The 19,813-nt window shown below is 34.8% G+C and overlaps 1 long non-coding RNA gene across 1 annotated transcript; it reads right to left on the reverse strand.

The window, feature by feature from the left end:
• Positions 1 to 17,057: 17,057 nt before the first annotated feature.
• On the reverse strand, positions 17,058 to 19,110 carry LOC102664431 (uncharacterized). The gene is made up of 3 exons (XR_414834.4): positions 18,406 to 19,110; positions 17,649 to 17,753; positions 17,058 to 17,555 (listed from the first exon to the last, which is right to left on the reverse strand). It is a non-coding gene; the product is annotated as an uncharacterized lncRNA (long non-coding RNA).
• Positions 19,111 to 19,813: the final 703 nt, after the last annotated feature.

Here is a 19,813-nt window from a genome sequence, read left to right on the forward strand (position 1 = left end):
TTCAAGAATCAAGAATCAAGAATAATCAAGAACAAGATTCAAGATTCAAGATTCAAGAATCAAGAGAAGACTTAATCAACATAAGTATGAAAAGGTTTTTTCAAAAACTGAGTAGCACATGGATTTTTCTCAAAACATCTTTACCAAAGAGTTTTTACTCTCTGGTAATCGATTACCATATTGTTGTAATCGATTACCAGTAGCAAAATGGATTTGAAAAAGTTTTCAAATGAATTTACAACGTTCCAATTGATTTAAAAAAAGCTGTAATCGATTACAATGTTTTGGTAATCGATTACCAGTGCCTTTGAACGTTGAAATTCAAATTCAAATGTGAAGAGTCACATCCTTTCACTAAAAGCTTTGTGTAATCGATTATACTGATTTGGTAATCGATTACCAGTGGTTGTTTTCGAATAAATCAAAAGATGTAACTCTTCAAATGGTTTTTGACTTTTTCAAATTGGTTTTAAGTTTTTCTAAAAGTTATAACTCTTCAAAATGGTTCTCTTGACCAGACATGAAGAGTCTACAAAAGCAAGGCTTTGTTTTGTATTTTCAATCAATCTTTCTAAGCAATCTTTCTATCAATTCATCTCAATCATTTCTTTCAATCATCTTTCAATATTTTCTTTCATCTCTTTCAACAGTTGTTCTGTTTCATCTTCTCTTCATCTTTCTAAAAGTTTTTGTTCAAAACTTTCTCTTCCAAGAAAAGTTCTTTGTTCAAAAACTTGTGCTATTCATCTTTTTCATTCCCTTCTCCCTTTGCCAAAAAGAATTCGCCAAGGACTAACCGCCTGAATTCTTTTTGTGTCTCTCTTCTCCCTTTTCCAAAAGAACGAAGGACTAATCGCCTGAATTCTTTTGTGTCTCCCTTCTCCCTTGTCAAAGAATTCAAAATGATAGTCTGAGAATTCTTTTGATTCTTCCCATTCCCTTATACAAAAGTGTTCAAAGGACTAACCGCCTGAGAATTCTTTTGTATCCCCATTCACAAAGTATCAAAGGTTTAACAGCCTGAGATCTTTGTCTTAACACATTGGAGGGTACATCCTTTGTGGTACAAGTAGAGGGTACATCTACTTAGGTTGTTGACTAAGAACAAGAGAGGGTACATCTCTAGTGGATCAGTTCTAGTGGAGGGTACATCCACTAGGTTCAAAGAGAACAAGGAAGGGTACATCCCTTGTGGATCTTTGCTTGTAAATGGATTTTTACAAGGTTGAAAGAAATCTCAAGGACCGCAGGTCGCTTGGGGATTGGATGTAGGCACGGGTTGTTGCCGAACCAGTATAAAAACTCTTGTGTGTTTGTTTTCTTCTTCCTTACTCTTTTACTTTCGGCTGTGCATTCAATTTTTGCTTTTACTTTCTGTTAAGTTTCTCTTCTACTCCTCATTCTCTTAACTATTTAGTAAAAACCTTAGAAGAGTAATTTTTTAATTAGTAAAGGTTTAGGAGTAATTAATTCAACCCCCCCATCTTAATTATTCTGAGGCCACTTGATCCAACAAGTTTCCCCTCTTTACTTATCTTTTATTAGAAATAAAAGGAAAGTAAAGATAAGGACACTAATTTCGTTCGAGTGATCTTGCTATTCGACCAGGCAACTGGCAAACCAAGGAAGTGAAACGGAGAAAACATGAGGACATTGAAGTTTTATAGAGTGGAAGACATCTGAAGTTTTTTTTTCAAAGCATAGAAACAGAGGATGTCAAGTCCTATGAAGCACAAAGACAAGGACATTGAGTCCTATAAAAGACGTTGAAGTCTTGTAAAGCGTAAAAGATAGAAGACATTGAAGTCTTTTGAAAGCGTAAAATGATTGAAGACATTGAAGTCTTTTGAAATGTAAATGAAGACATTGTAGTCCTTTAAAGACAAAAGACTTTATTTAATAGTCTTGGAAATGTAAAGGCAGAAGACATTGAAGTCTCTACAAGACAAAAGACTTTAATATAATAGTCTTGGAAATGTAAAGGGCAAAAGACATTGAAGTCTCTGCAAGACAACAAACTTTAATAGTCTTGGAAATGTAAAGGGCAAAAGACATTGAAGTCTCTGCAAGATAACAAACTTTGATAGTCTTGGAATAGTAAAGGGCACAAGACATTGAAGTCTCTGTGAGACAACAAACTTTGATAGTCTTGGAAATGTAAAGGCAAAAGAAATTGAAGTCTCTGCAAGACAACAAACTTTAATCTTGAAGTCTCTGCAAGACAACGGACTTTGATAGTCTTGGAAATGTAAAGGCAAAAGACATTGAAGTCTCTAGAAGAAAAAAGACTCTGATAGTCTTTGATAAATGACAGAGGACTTTGAGTCTTATGAAAGCATAAAGACAAAGGACTTTGTTTGAGTCCTATGAAAGATAAAAGCGAGGACTTTGAGTCCTATGCATGACAAAGCGAGGAGTTTGAGTCCTGTGAAAGATAAAGCGAGGACTTTGAGTCCTATGAAAGATAAAGTGAGGACTTTGAGTCCTGTGAAAGATAAAGATGAGGACTTTGGGTCTTGTGGAAGATAAAGCGAGGACTTTGAGTCATGTGAAAGATAAAGGCGAGGACTCTGAGTCTTGTGAAACAAGCCAATATGTACTAGTACCAAAGGGCTCAACCTTGTGAGAAAGCAAGAGGTTGACTCTTTGAGAGAGCCTTTCATCCCAAACTCAAAAGGTGGACATTAGGTGAAACAGATGATCATTCAGTGTTTTGATCAAGAATGCAAAAAATACCAAAAAAGGGGGGGGGGGCAAAAGGGTCTTTTCGTTGGTTTTCCTGGAACCTAGCTCGCCCAGGCTAGCCTCTGGCTTTCCTAGGCCACCAAATAGCTTCATGGTGAAGAAATCGGCTCGCCTGGGCGATCTCCAACTGCCCCAAAGTGACCCTTTGCCTATAAATAGGCCTCCTAGGGGTGTTTTAAAGGGTTCCAAGGGTCAGAAATGGAAAGAATTGAGAGAAGAGAGAAAGAAGAAGAAGAAGAAGAGAGAAGAGGAAATGAAGTCGAGGTGCTACCGAATCACGACCGTGATCATTCCCTACACTGTTCCTTGTTTGGTGTTCTTCGTTCGACTGACAGTTAGTTTTTTTTTTAAGATTTGAATGTGATCTAGGTACCATTACGGGTCCCCCTTGTTATTATGTGAACATCCATCTTCTCCATCTATCATCGGCGATCTAGTTTTTCTTTGTAAAGTTCAATCTTAACCGATCATTAGTGTCATACCCTAATTTCATCCGGGGACCATTGTTTGTCGGCATGCGACCTTCGTTTGGCGACTTCAAAATGTTTAACACCCATCGTCGTGGAATCCGTAAAGTTTTGGGATGTTTCAGAGAGAAACCGGCCAAAAACATGAAAATGGGAGTATATTTAGCAAAGTGGGGGGGGGGGGGTGTAAATAGACTGTTACACCCTAATTTCATCCGGGGACCTTTGTTGATCGCTTCGGAAGGATTAACACCCATCGTCGTGGAATCTGTAAAGTTGTGTGAGATTTCGGAAGGAAAACAACCAAAAAACACAAAAGCAGGGGGTGAACTTAACAGGATAGGGGTGTAAATAGCAATTTTCAGTGTAATTTCACCTGCACTAAGTGAATATTTGATGTGTGTGTTGGGAAATAAATTTATTTGAATGGTAGAAGCCCAATCCAATTAAATTTTAGAGGGGGAGGTGAGCATTTTCTTACTACACCCCATTGTCACATCATATAGTCACACTTTGTGCATGTCCTTCATGGTTTACATGCCTCATAACACCTAAGCACACTTAGTGGAGAATCTTGGAATTGATCTTGGATTAGTGGGCTGAACCATAACTGAAATTCACTAATCATAATTAGTGAAATTTTGGCTCCATAAATTCAATTTCAAATTAAAGTGATTCAAATTTCCCTCCAATTTTGTGTGACTCTTAGGCTATAAATAGAGGTCATGTGTGTGCATTTTTTTCAACTTTGATCATTTGAGAATTAAACTTCAAAGTTCAGACTTCTTTAGAGGCACTAAATTTCGTGCTCTTCTCTTCCTCTCCCTTCATTCATCTTCTTCTACCTTTAAGCTCTTATCCATGGCTTCCTATGGTGGTGAACTTCTTCTAGACTCATCTTCTACTTGAAGTGGCGTCTCCATTCATCTTTTTCCTTCTCCATTCCGCTGCAATCAGACCTCAAGAAGCAAAGGAATCCATTTATGAAGAAGATCCAAGGCCTACAAGCTCCACATGGAACTACATCATGTGGTATCAAGAGTATCTTCATCTAGGTGATGTTCTTTTGCTTCCTCTATCTTTTTGTTTGGTGAATTCTCTTTAATTCCTTGTTCTTCATATTATTCTCCATGTATATCCTCCATTGTCTTGTGGTTTGGTGTTGTTTAGAGTAGATTAAAAAAAATAAACCGATTAAATCTTAGATTTACACTTGTTCTTGCATTTCTATGGTTCAAATTTTGTTGATATACTCTTGAATCATGTTTTTGTGTTGATTTTAGGTTCTATCATTTTTCATTCATAATATTCTTGTGCTGAAACTTAGATCTAAATTTTCTTCCAAAATATTGATTAGAAAAAAAAACACAAAAATTTAAGTGTAAATCACTTAATCCATGTTGTCTTAGAATCATGTTTAGTCATAGTAATTGTCACATTATGTTCTAAGTTTGTGTTGAATTTTTATTTTGTTGATTGAATTCTAGATATATTTATTCATGTATTCTTGTCATTCTTAGCCTATCTTTTGAATTTTGAGTCTAATTCATGCATATTATTTAGTTCATAACATGTTCTAAATCAATTCCTAGAAGTAGTCTTGTTGTTGAACTTTTTGTTTTCTAAGTTTCCTACATGATGCATATGATGAAGTTGAGTTGTGGTGCTGAGTTGTGGCTGGATTTGTGAATCAAAATAAGTCTTAAGATATCTTGATTTGTGTTATTCAAGATAATTGAGCATAAGCAAACACAAATTGTAACTATCCAAGCCTTAAGCAACATAAGCACTACTCCTGATTTCTAGGTTGAAATCGCTGGTGCTGGCAGCTTGAACATACAAACTTCTATAAATTACTGGGAATTGGTCACTACATGTTTTGAGCTGAAATTTTTAATTAATTTTATAGACATCTGGAAAACAATTATGAAAAAAGAAACAAGCGATTTGGATTAAAGGAAAAAATAAGAAAAATCACACAAGTTGGCTGAAAAATCAGTGTCCAGGAAAAATAAAGTGAAAGGGAAGTGTGCTTGTTGTTTTGGCTCAAAAGTTGTTCTATAATTGGTGCCTATTTTCTATCAATCCTAGTTCTGAAATTTCAATTGAAAATTATTGTGAAAACAAGTGCCAAAACTAGAGGTTTCTTGAGTTTTTTTGTTTTTAGTTTTTCTACTCTACTCTAGAGCCATTCTAGGTTTCTCTTTGAGTCCTAGCTTGCTTTTGTGTGCTTCTCATTACTTTAATTGTTGAATAATCCTTGAAAATTTGTCTTGTTAAAACTCTATTGGTTTAACTTTCATTTTGTTTTTTTTTGTCTTTGGTTATTGCTTCTTTTTTTCCTTGCTTGTGAGTTGCCATATAGGGAATTGGAAAGGAGGATTGGTGCCATCCCTTGAAGAATTTGAGTCAAGAAGCAAGGGGAAAACCACATTAAGAGCTATTGGACTAAGAAGCACTCCAAATTGAGTGAATTGCGAAAGAGAAAACAACCACCAAAATTGAGGACTTTGTTGTAATTTTGTAATTGACAATTTACTTACTTTCATTGCTTTCAAATTTTGTAACAAAAATGCCTTTCATTGGAAGTAAGTTGGGAGCCTCCAATTGGTCACCCTACTTCCATTTGTGTGCAATAATTTTAGGCAATTTTCCCTTAGGATTGTGAGTGTTTTGTTGGGAACCTTAAATGCGGTCATCCAAACACTCTTAGGATTCGCCTAGTTTACATTTCATGCTTATTTCATAGCTTATTTCCTTTACCCTCCATTGTCAAACTGCCTAGATAGCTTGCCTTTTACCAATTAGTTTTTACCTTATCTTTCACACCTCTTTTAGTGTTTTTTTTGGCTAGTTTCAACCATAGTTTCTTTTACCTTTTGTTTTCAAACCCCCAACAAGAAAGAACCATAACTTAGGAACCAACATGAGTCTTCATTCTTCATTTAGTGTTAATGGTGAGGGTTCTACTCCTAAGGACCCCTTGTATAAGATATTATATGAGTTGAGATCCCTTAAGTAGTGGAAAGAAAAACAAGAGAGAAAAGAAAAAGGTAAAAAAAGAGTGGAAGAAATAAGTCAAGATGAAAGAGAGAAAATAAGAGAGGAAGAAAGAAGAAAAATAATGAAAGAAATGAAAAGAGAAAAACATGCCTCTTATAGTAGTCATGACTCTTGCAAGAGTTTAAGTGAAGAACTTAGTGACTATTATAGACGGCGCCATAGTTCACATACTAAACATCACTCCCAAAGAAGAGAAAAGGATAGAAGGCCTCAAGAGGTTAACATTAGCCTCCCATATTTCCATGGAAAAGATAATGTTGAGGCCTACTTAGATTGGGAAATGAAGGTTGAACAACTCTTTGCTTGCCATCATATTAGCGAAGAGAGAAAAGTTCCATGGCTACCCTTAGCTTTCAAGGATAAGCCCTCTATTGGTGGACTTCCCTTGTTAGGGAACGAAGGATTCATGGGGATCCTCCAGTAGAGTATTGGAATGATCTTAAGAGTGCCCTTAGGAAGAGGCACATTCCCTCCTACTATGAAAGGGAGCTTATGGACAAGCTCCAAAGGCTTAGACAAGGGAGTATGAGTGTTGAAGAATATAGACAACAAATGGAACTACTCCTTTTAAGAGCTGGACTTAGGGAGGAGGAAAGAACAAGCATAGCTAGGTTCCTTAGTGGGCTTAATATAGAAGTGAGGAACAAGGTTGAACTCCTTCCATATAGGGACCTAGATGACCTAGTCCAACTTTGTATAAGAGTGGAGCAACAACTTAAAAGAAAGCCTTCTTCAAAATCTTATGGCTCTCACTCTTATCCAAGGAAGGACCAAGCCCATGGAATTTTGGGGGCTGCACCTTCAAAACTCAAGGAAGATAAGGGTAAGACCGTAAAGAAATACACCCCTAAGACTAGTTCCCAAGAAAGGACTAGCAACATTAAATGCTTCAAATGTCTTGGGAGAGGTCACATTGCCTCTCAATGTCCCACAAATAAAACCATGATCATGAGGGGTCAAGACATTTATAGTAGTCAAGAGGAGACTACTTCTTGCCCTTCCTCTAGTGGAAGTGAAGATGAAGTAAGGGGTGTAGAGTCTAGTGAGGAAGTCCACCCCCATGAAGATTGTGACCTCTTAATGGTTAGAAGGCTCCTTGGAGGTCAATCTTGTGATCTATCTCAATCCCAAAGAGAGAACATCTTTCATACAAGATGCAAAATTTTAGATAAAACTTGTTCTCTCATTGTGGATAGTGGATCTTGTTGCAATTGTTGTAGCACAAGATTAGTTTCCAAATTGAACCTCACTATCATTCCCCACCCAAAACCTTATAAACTTCAATGGTTCAATGAGTAAGGGGAAATGATAGCTGACCAACAAGTGAAGGTACCTTTCTCCATTGGGACATATAAGGATGAAGTTAATTGTGATATAGTTCCCATGGAGGCAGGACATATTATTTTAGGAAGGCCGTGGCAATTTGATAGGAAGATCATTTACAATGGCCTAACTAATGAGATTACCCTCACCCATCTTGGCACTAAATTTGTATTGCATCCTCTAACACCTTCACAGGTGGCCAAAGATAAACTAACTATGAAAGATAAGAGGGATGAGGAAGAAAAACTAGAAAAACAAAAGAAAAAGAAGGATAGTAAGGCCTTGTCTTCAAAGGCCAAGGGGAAGGAAAAAGAGGAAAATGATTCCTCCAAGAAGATTGTTAAGAAGGAAAATCATCGTGCAACAAAAGGTGATATTAAAAGAGCACTCCTTCTTAAAAAATCTTTCTACCTTCTCCTATCAAGGGAAACATCCCTTAGCACTGCCACAATTCCTACATTCGAGACCTTACCCCTAAATGTCCAAGAACTCTTACATTAATTTGGTGATATATTTCCCAAAGAGACACCCCCTGGGCTACCTCCTTTAAGGGGAATAGAACACCAAATAGATTTAGTCCCAGGAGCAAGCCTTCCTAATAGGCCAGCCTATAGGACTAACCCTTAGGAGACTAAGGAGATAAAGTCTTAGGTTAAAGAATTGTTGGAGAAGGGTTGGGTCCAAGAAAGCCTAAGCCCATGTGTTGTGCCAGTGTTGTTGGTGCCCAAAAAGGATGGTATGTGGAGAATGTGTACAGATTGCAGGGCCATTAACAACATCACTGTAAAGTATAGGCATCCCATTCCTAGACTTGATGATTTGCTTGATGAGTTGCATGGTGCCAATATCTTTTCAAAAATTGATCTTAAAAGTGGTTATCACCAAATCAGGATGAAAAAGGGTGATGAGTGGAAAACCGATTTCAAGACCAAGTTTGGTTTGTATGAATGGCTAGTGATGCCTTTTGGGCTCACTAATGCACCAAACACCTTTATGAGGCTTATGCATCATGTCTTAAGGGATTTCATAGGTAGATTTGTAGTTGTTTATTTTGATGATATTTTAGTGTATAGTAGGAGCCTAGATGATCACTAAGGACATCTCAGGCAAGTTCTTTCAGTCCTTAGGAAAAACACCCTCTCTACAAATATAGAGAAGTGTACCTTTTGTGTAGATAATATAGTTTTCTTAGGGTTTGTAGTTGGTAGAAATGGGGTCCAAGTGGACCCTGAGAAAATCAAGGCCATCCAAGAATGGCCCACCCCAAAAAGTGTGGGAGATATTAGGAGCTTCCATGGGTTAGCAAGCTTCTATAGAAGGTTCGTTCCTAATTTCTCTACAATTGCATCACCTCTCAATGAGCTGGTGAAGAAGAATGTGACATTTACCTGGGGTAAAAAAATAGAGCAAGCCTTTGCTTTGCTCAAAGAAAAGCCTACTAAGGCACCTGTTCTAGCTCTTCCTGACTTTTCTAAAAATTTTGAGCTAGAAGAATGTGATGGCTCTGGAGTTGGAGTCGGAGCTGTATTGTTACAAGGTGGGCACCTTATTGCTTATTTTAGTGAAAAGCTTCATAGTGCCACCCTCAACTAACCCACCTATGATAAAGAGCTTTATGCCTTAATAAGAGCCCTCCAAACTTGGGAACATTACCTTGTTTCCAAGGAATTTTTCATTCATAGTGATCATGAATCACTTAAGCACATTAGAGGGCAAAGCAAGTTAAATAAAAGGCATGCAAAATGGGTAGAGTACCTAGAGCAATTTCCATATGTTATTTTCATACCCTAATTTCATCCGGGGACCATTATTTGTTGGCATGCGACCTTCGCTTGACCACCTCAAAATGTTTAACACCCATCTTTGTGTAATCCGTAAAGTCTCGCAACATTCTGGAAGTCAAAACAAGCATTGTTGCGCAATCCATAAAGTTCTGCAACATTCTGGAAGTCAAAAAGAGCATTGTTGCGTAATCCGTAAAGTCACAACTAGAAAAATGGCTTTTTACGACGGTTATTAAGTGCTTTTAACGACGGTTGTAAACCGTCGTTATATATAACGTCGTTGAAACGCAATAGCTTTTTATGACGGTTATTATAATAACCGTCTTTGAAAGTGAGAACAATTCAAAGACGGTTATTACATAATAACCGTCTTTGAATACAGTGTCTGGTTCAACATTCAAAGACGGTTATTACATAATAACCGCCTTTATTTGTAAAATAGCCCCGTTGAGACCTGTATCGCTTATAGAACCAATTCCTAAAAGTAAGAAACCCATATGAGATACTGAAGAATAAGCTATTCAAAGACGGTTATTATGTAATAACCGTTTTTGAATGTTACGTCTGGTCGACATTCAAAGACGGTTATTACATAATAACCGCCTTTGAATGTTACATCTGATCGATATTCAAAGACGGTTATTATGTAATAACCGCCTTTGAATGTTACATCTGATCGACATTCAAAGACGGTTATTATGTAATAACCGCCTTTGAATGCAGTGTCTGATTTGACATTTGAATTCAAGGTATTTATTCCCTGGCAGAGGCTATGACTGAGAGTTTGAGACAACAAATTATAGAATTCCAGGAAACAGTTACTAGTAAGTAATAGCATGGAGTCTATCTTAATTTTAGCATTTGTAAAAACACACCATCACCAGACAAAATTAGGAAGCTCTGAAATAATGGAATATCCTGTCAAACCAAACTACCAAAGGTATCCCAACATGAAAATTAGCAAATATGGCATCCATTTGAAGACAGACACAAACAAATAGATTGAAACACAAGTAAACCTATTTTGAATTCACTTCTTGGTCCTCTTTGGGCTTGTCACTCATCACTTTCAACTGCAACTGCAACAAAGCCCTTTGCCTGTCTTCCTGCAATATATTCCAAAGAATAAATATAATAATAAAAATTATGACAAGAAATTAATTTATCATATCAGGGTATTCCATACTTTGGATTTTTGAAGATGCAACTCCTCTTCCAGCTTCTGACACTCATCTTCAAGTTCACACCTCAATGCTTTGATCTCTAGACCACATAGTCATAGAGAATTTCGTACCATGTCATTAACAAACTATCCAAAAAGCTCAAGCTGCTAGGTAACGATACATGAATGACTTTATATTGCATCTCTAACAAATACTAATCAGAAAGTAACTTTATTTTAAAAAATGGTTTTTTCAATTAATTAGAACATTAAGTAATTAAAAATATAACTAAAGACAAATCAGAACACTTATGATCCCATGTAATAGAATGCAATGATAGAATATTTCTAAGCAGCCAATAATTTCAAATTCAAGACTTTTTCTATGCTTATGAGCAACGTGTGTTCATCTTCAATGCGCATCAACTGCTGCCTTTGTTCTTCTTTTCATTCTTCAATTTTTTGGCCACACTTTGCCTCAATTTCTGCAATGGCTTTGTCAGCCTATAAAGGTTCAAATTAATTAGAAACATGTTGATGGAAATAACTCCTCAAGCCATGACTTGATTGGTCCTCGTGTCTTGGTTGGAATTAAATGCAATTACAAGTATACAACCTATAACTTTTTTTTAATCAATTAGAATATTACTAAGCAAATATTTTTGCCACTGGGATGTGATCATAGAGTATAAAGCTTTTCTATCAAAATATTCTTGATTCAAAAGTAATGTGTACGTACAATGAATCTTGATTCAAAAATATTCTTCACAAACTGCAAAACTACAAACAAAATTTATACACAGAACACATTAGCACATCACGTACATTGTCTTTTGTTTTTTCTTTTATCTAGGAAGGGAGGGACAGAGGAGGCAAGTGATTAGAAGGATACAACCAACAACACTACCTGTGCAGAGCTGCTTGCCTTATCTTTAATGCTCCGGAGCTGTTCCAGTGCGTGGATATTATTTGAATGAGAAGATATGAAATTCATATACATTGAATTCCTTGATGTTGCATGGAAGTGGTCACAGAACTGCTCAAACAACAGATAAAGCTCGTATGGTGAATTCTGATAAGATGTAAAAATGAGTCAGAAAACACAGAAAACCCAAGAAAATAAAACATGATGAAAAACATTTACCTGATAAAATGATACAATTTCAGTTGTATCCATGTTATATACAACAACAAAAGCTGGGTGGTGATCAACATTTCGGAAAATTTTCAGAATAAGATAGAAATTGTAAGTTAAAATAAACCAAGTTAAAATAAAAGACTGCAAGTTAGAAGAGGAAAAAATAAGGAGGAAAGGAACAATGCCTCTTTCCAGCCTATCTAAGGCACTAAATCATGTCTGTACTTATGAGGTGAATGGCCATGTTAAAAATATCTATTATCGAAGTTGATGTATATTGTGATTTTATACTAACAAGCCAGGTAACTGGAAAAAAATATATTCGAAGTAGTAATGTCTCAAAGAAAAATATAACTTAACAGAAACTTCCCCAAATAGAAAATAGAATTTCATGGAGGTATTTCAAATACAAATCCATATGTAGCAACATTCTTGTTATTTCAATGCCCATACATCAAAGAAAGGGGGAGGCACATTAATTTAGTGAATACCAGGACAATGCTCATACCATTGTTACTTGCTAGAAAACTGGAGGATGTCATAAAACATAGATCATAAAATCATAAAAGTAAATTATCAACAACATTGAAGAAGCAAGGTACAACAGCTACAGGAAACAAAACTTTAAACTAAAAATTACAGTCGCAATGAAATCCAACCTTTTCAAGCTTATATCTAATTCTAACTTCTGGATTTGGGGAATTCATCTTTTTCTTGGCCTTCAAACGATAGCACTTAAGCTCATTTAGACAGTTTTGCTACTATGGTTGACATCTAGGAAGCAGACTTCCCACTTTTCTTTGATGAGGATAATGGAGACGCAAACTTCATTTACTGTTTAGATAAGATGCATATTTATCTCCTAAATCGTAATACAATATAAAAAGACTATATCCCTATAAAAAGTTATCAACAGCTAAAAGCAATGTGTGAGGTTGTGAGCATTGGGTTATTTATATTCTATTAAGTATGCATTACGTTATGTCATATGATCTATATTATAAAAAGAAAATCATTGTTTCAGAAAACATTCCATTGAGAAATAGTTTTCAGTTTGTGAAGTTAAGTTTTTATTTTATTTTTATAAAAGTAATTATAAAATATCACTCTATTTTACTTTACTTCTTTTTTTACAAATGAGTCTTGTTAACATGTATTAATTAAGAAAATAAAAAAAATATTATTTTGAAAATTATAGAGAAACATACAAAAAAATTATAGTATTGTAATTTTGTGTACTCAATAAAAAAAATTCTTCTATTAATCCAATATTATATTGTAATAGTGGCTTAATAATAAATGGATTAAGGCAAGCTAGATTTTCTAACCTTTTGTCGAGATCTTTGAGTCTTCAAGATGTACTTAACATGGTGTGACTGCATGAGATCTCCATGACCTAGTGATCAAGAATTCAATCCTTATTGTCCCAGTCTGATAACTAAAATAAATTTCAGCAATAGGTTTAAGCACTGAGGGGGGAATTATAAGAAAATTACCATTCTAGTTATAAACTTCAAGGTTTAAGCGTTAATCCTTGACACTAGATGTTTCAACAAGATAGGATAACCCTGGTTTCAACCAAGGCTCTCTGTATAGTGAGGAGTCTCCTACAGAGAAGCTAGGACTGTAATTCAAGGAGGGCTGCCACATGCTTAAGCTAAAGGAAACAACAATGCTATAGCATTTTTTATTTTATATTTGACCATGAACCTGACACAAGACAACCAGACACAACAATTCCAGATAACTAACAAGATAACCGGATATATTCAAAGCCAAAATTTACTGGGTGTAACAAGTCAAACCAATGTATGGATAATTATATAATTATAATCCCTAAAGGCAATGGTCTAATCACAATTCACCACGAATCATCAACCTGGTATATGGGTGCTCTAAATGAACTGGATGTTACCAAGAGTCTCCTCCCATTTGCATCTAATGCCATCTCATGTCTGCAATATTTTGAATCATTGAGGGGGTAACAGAACCTATGGAAGGAAAAAAAAAGGTCATGCTGTGAATTATTTCTTCAAACAAGTATAAAACCAAGGATAGGAGGAACCGGGATAAAAATGCTTTAGAAAGCAAGCCAAATACTCTAAATAAAATATTTACACTTATAATATTGGGACCCCACATCGACTAAAAAAAATATGGCCAATATAGTCATTATAAGACTCGGACAATCCTAACCTTCCAAACCAATTTTATATTATTGAGTTGTTAGACCCAAAGCCCAAATTGTAATTAGGATGTTATAATTCTGTATTAGGAAGTTATCTAGGATTAGGCATTTATATGTTGCATGATAGTTATATATAGGTTGTGTGACTAATTTGTAGAAGGCAATTAAGATGCTTGATTGGAATTTCTGGTATTTTGAAAGAGGAAATTCCTTGTTAGGGAGAAACCCTGTCTTTGTTGAAGTTTGTACTAAAATCTGGCCTAAAAAAACCAGATTATTTCTATAATTTATTCATAAATAATGAAGTCTGTTTACTTCTTGAGTCTGATATGACAATCCTCTATTTCATGCATCAAATTTTCCTTCTTTTTTTTTTTGCCCTTCTACGTCTTTGGTAATGACTTTCTGGTTTTACTTTTCTCCATTTCATTAACTATTTTCTACTTCTTCTTCTTGGCCAAGGTAAATTTCAATCTTCATTTTCATTCTTCTTTATGGATGCCAAAACATTGTTTTGCAGATTCAAGGTATGTCCTTCTTTCTTTCCTTTTCTTATTTGTTATCCTGTTACTTATCACTTGATGAAAAGGCTAAAAGTAACTGACTCATTTCTAAACAATATGCAGGCAAGGTCAACAATATAACTATTCACAAATAGAGCAATTTTCTTATAGGTGCATTTGAGGTTTGTTATCGGTCAATGCCTACTTATAGAGCAATTTTTTTATTGTTTTTGTGTGTAGTTTTTATTTATTTATTTATGTTGAGTACGAGATAGGTCATCTTACAATTACAAAATTATCAAGAATTTTAAATATAAGCATTGAGCTGGCCAACTTAAAACTTAACAAGTGCATGGGGCTTACCAACTGGTATGGCCTAATACCAGAGCTTTTCCCCAATGTTAAGTATGTTCAAGGGATCATGACCGGGTCGATAGTGATTTCCAAAGGAACAAAGTACCTACCTACCTACCTAATCACATTAATGTATGTACCGTTCCAAGACAGGTCTATTCTTAGCTGCTGGCAACAAATTTTGGATTTACTAGCCCTTGTTTCATCCAACTCACTGCACCTGGACTTAGCATGTTATTTTTTTCCTTCATTTTTACATGCAACCGGTTATACAAATTATGCTTGTGTCCCTTTCTTTGAAACTTTGGTAGCATTCTCTTTTTTTTCTTTTCAACTTAAGAGTTTTATCTTATCACAATAAAATCATGTTTTTTCCTACTAAATAAATTTGATACATAAATCAAAAAAATTTAAAATTTTCTTTTGTAAATCCTTTTTAAGAGACTTCAAAATAAAGATCCAAGGAAAAGAATGACTGCAGCACAAGCATTAGGTGAGTTTCTCATCTATTATTTGAGGGTATTGGTTTTTCTTCTATTCTATTCCTTACAGCCTACAGGTAAGGACTCTATGAAAAGACAGCTAGTGATGCCATGACTCCCATAACTGATATATTTTCTATTGATATTAATGCAAAGCTTGATAGGTAAGGACTCTATTTGTGACTCAAAAAAATTACAAGTTCAAACTAGCTTTTGTATCTTATACAGCATTTTGTCATCCAACTGAATGCTTATTATTAAGCAGGGATTTGATGAATCCAATATTGGAGAAAGGGCATAGCAGAGTTCCTGTCTATTATGAGCAGCCTACAAATATTATTGGACTTGTTCTGGTATGTAATTATGCATACAATCACTTATTTTTCTTTATTCCTTCAGTATTGAACAATCATTTTCTGCTATGTGAAAACTTATAAAAACCACAAACAGTATGAGACTATTTTCTTTAAGCTTCAACCTGTTAACTTGCTTTCCATCAAGATGATTTGCAGAAGTTAATTATTTTTGTCTGTTCGACCAAAACTATGTTGCTAGGTTTTGATAAACCCTAAGTTAATATTAATTAATAATTTTGCGCTTCAAAAAATTAGAAAAGAAATTCGGCGATCCAAAATTTCTAGATATGCATGCTAATCTGACTAAAGATAAGAGTGTGTTGTGCATTACTATCAGTTGAAGACACCAACACTATGGAGTAATGCGACTTTTTGACTTGTGAAATTGTTCCGTAAATTTTATTCATTCTCTCCCTTTTTTGCGGTTATCAAAATGGATAAGAAACACACATTAAAACTCCTAAATTAGAGATTCCTATAAAATTCTCAACCAAAAGAAAAATTATCCTAAAAAAGAAAATAATAAATTGTTATAGTTTCAACGGCTAACCATTTGTTAGGGAGAGGATCAAACTTTTCACTGCTGACCATAATTTATGAGCTACTATACCTATTTTCTGTATTATTCTTTCTTTAGTTTTTGAATTTTCAGGATGATTTCTATGGACTCAAAGTGAAAAATCACATCAATATTTCCATTCCCCATCATTGATCTTTAACCTTGTTCAGCTAGAACACCAGAGTTACATTTACATTTTCTTTAATTTTTTCTTCAAGGGGGGACTTGTTCAGCAAGAACACCAGAGTCACATTGATCTGATATATTTTTATTTTTGGACTTTCTGTTGTTTTAATTTATGATATTATCAAATACTTGGTCAACATTTGTGTGAAATACTCAAAAAGAAAATTTGATCATCTATATTAATTTTGAGCATGATTCTCTCTTGTGGATAATATATATTTATGATTTGTACCATTAAAAAAATTAAAACTAATTTAATTTATGATATTTTTTATAAAGTAATTTAAATTATTTTATAAGAAATATATATATAGTCAAAATATTATTTTGTAATATATATATATATATATATATTTATATATATAAACACATTATACATATTAACTAGTCAGATATAAATTATGTTTTAGTATAAAAATCTCTATCTTATAATATAAAAATTATTCAACAGAATATTTACAGATTAAATTATTTAAATTTTTATTATATCATTTTAAAGTAAAAATTATTTTCCCTTAAAAAAAGGTAAAGAAAGAGTCCTCTCCATGATCTGTCTTTTGTTGCTTGAGAATCCTCCACATTAGAATCAACACCATATGTATGTTTATTTGTAAACTATCCCCCCATGCTAAGGTTGCCTAAAACTACTAGAAGAAGAGGTGAGGAACAACCATCCATCAGCTAGTAGTACCTTATAATTGCACATCACATTATTGAAGGGCAGTATTCATTAATTTATTAGGGATTACCAAGGACCAAAAATGAAATTGTTATTTTATTGGGAACTCAATGTAAAACAAATATTTATAAGGGAACAAACGCAAAAGTTGGATTTTTTTAGGGATCAAAAATATATTTAAGCCAAATGTAAATTGAATAAATGTTCCTTGGAGAAGGAAAATGCCTGACAATTATGTCAAAAACATTCAAATGCTAAAAATCCACTTAATATGACATGAGCGATACTGTTTGATCTCACATATAATTGCACAAACTTTATTTAATTAACACAATCAAGTCATTCAAGTGGTAGTATACATAAATTAAAACTGAATCTAAAGAACAAAATTACTCGAGGATTCAGGGTTGTGTATTGTCAAATTTATATATTGCAGTAGGAGGCCAGCTATTTGAAATAGAAATTACCTCTGCTGGGTCAAAAACAAAGATCCTTGAGATAAGGTGGCCACACTCTGGAGATATTTGAACACCGTCCGGAATGGAATACTAGACACTAAGAACTCTCTGGAAAGAAGCAAGCAGCAACCACAAGTTATACTCAAGCAATCAGACACTACTCAAGAAAAAAATGAGCACATATCTTAATATCTGATGTACCTGAATTGTCTTGCGAAAGTCCTTTGGTTCATTAGGATCTTCAAAAGGATATGCTCCCACTAGCATCACATATAACGTTACTCCACATGACCAGACATCTGCAAGCTAATATTAAATGCAAGAAAACATAACAGAAGCAACTCATTAGACACTTATGAAAAAATATAGAAAATTAAATTGTAGACATAATAAAAAGGTTATAATTTATCAAGTTATTCTGTTCTTGTGATATATAAAAAATTTTACATTGATTTTTTTTCTTTTTTGCAAAATGCACGGAGACGACAAGTAATTTTAGTGTATGAGATATGTCAAACATGGACGCAGGTACAACACCGACATGGCTACAATTTTGAACTGTCTGTTTTCTTGCTAAGTAAAGATTCTCAGCTAGTGTACGAGATGTGTCGAACATGGACACAGGTACAACACGGACATGGCTATAATTTTGAACTGTCTGTGTTTTCTTGCTAAGTAAAGATTCTCACCTAGTTCGAGAAAGACCTAAATTAGGTGGAGATGAAAACCAAAAAAATACAATGACCTTTGTTTGGAGTGCAGACCAAATTAATGACCATTGGACTGGGTGAAAAACTAGACAATATTATTACTTTAGATCCTCATATCACGAAAAGTCAACAAATTTGCAAGCTCATAAATGATGACAAGTTAACAACAAAATTGTTCATTTAAGAGTAACAGTAATAAATCTACAGAAAAAGAACAATACCATGAAACTAAACAATAACCACTCTACCTTGCCATCATACTCTTGTTTCAACAATACTTCTGGAGCAATATATGCAGGAGTTCCCACAGTTGACTTTGGTTGTGAATGAAGCACTGAAGACTGGGCGAATCACACCATCAAACAGATTTGTGAGAAAAAAAAAACTCAAACAAATACAACTACAAACAATTCATCTATCTATTGTTGTAAAATCCACTATTATATTGAAAAATGAAAATGCTCAGCCAAAAGGAAATTGAATCAATGAAATAAAAGGATGGCAGCAAAATTCAAGGAACACAACACAAGTTTTAATTTCAATGTACTGGAGAACACAAGACAGAGATACAATACAACTTAGTTAGCTTATCAACTAACAATACCAAAAAACTGGAACGGCAAGCTTATAAGCTGAACATCAGGAAACACTGTAGTATTTTTCTATTTTATACATTTATATGGGGAACATAGACAAAATCAGAAGCAGGCTCAAATTTAGGAACAGAAAAGAGAAATATCGCTGTCAGTGTTCATCAGAAATTCTAATTTGCCTCCTACCAAAAGGATTACCTCATAAATGGCTTGATAATTGATGGAGTGGTAGTTTTTTTAAGCAAAGCTATATATGACAAGCTTAAAGGCACATAATTTTAACAATCTAAACTCTACCACACGGGAATCCACAATGAAGAACAGGCTAACTAAAGAATTTAGATTATAAAATTCACCGTCAACAGTCGTGTAGAAATGTGTCTCTTCCAATATCCCAAATTACCGAAACAATCTTTTAGTAATTTAGATTATATAATTCTTGTAGAAAAGTCACTTTACAAAATTCCATGCCTCTGTACCTCAAATTTCCAAGACCTTCCTAAATTTACTTCGCCTCTACAAGAATCAACAACAAACAGATCAGTTTCCTCGTCAAAATCTAAAACACACAGAGAGGGAAGATAAAGTGATAAATAAAAGAACCTTCTTCGCAGGTGTATCTACGACTCTCTGTAAGAATCAACAGTTTTCCCTACTTAGGGTTCAAGACTTCAACCCCTCGCGGAGGCCACCAGTGCACGACGAGCGGTGCACGGTTTGTGGTGGCGCGTTCAGACGATGCCAACAAACATGAGCAGAAACACCAGAGACTTCTATTCTGGTAAAAGCCCTACGAGATTGTCGTCTTCGAGGCCGTGCTGGTTCCAATTATGGCAACAAACACGAGCAGGAACACCAGAGAGATCTATGAACAGATCTGTCACCTCTAAAGCTCCATCAAGAAGATTTGTTGCCTCTAGATCTCTCTTGCAGTGTTTGGGGAGGAAGCTGAGGGGCTTGGAGAATGAGAAGAGGAGGATGATGGAAGAGCTGAAGTGATTTCGGATTCAGATCTTCTTTTCAAGTTCAATGAATTACCACCGCATTTTTCTCTTGCGACGGG

This window comes from Glycine max, chromosome 6, assembly GCF_000004515.6.
Source record: "Glycine max cultivar Williams 82 chromosome 6, Glycine_max_v4.0, whole genome shotgun sequence".
Lineage (NCBI taxonomy): Eukaryota > Viridiplantae > Streptophyta > Magnoliopsida > Fabales > Fabaceae > Glycine > Glycine max.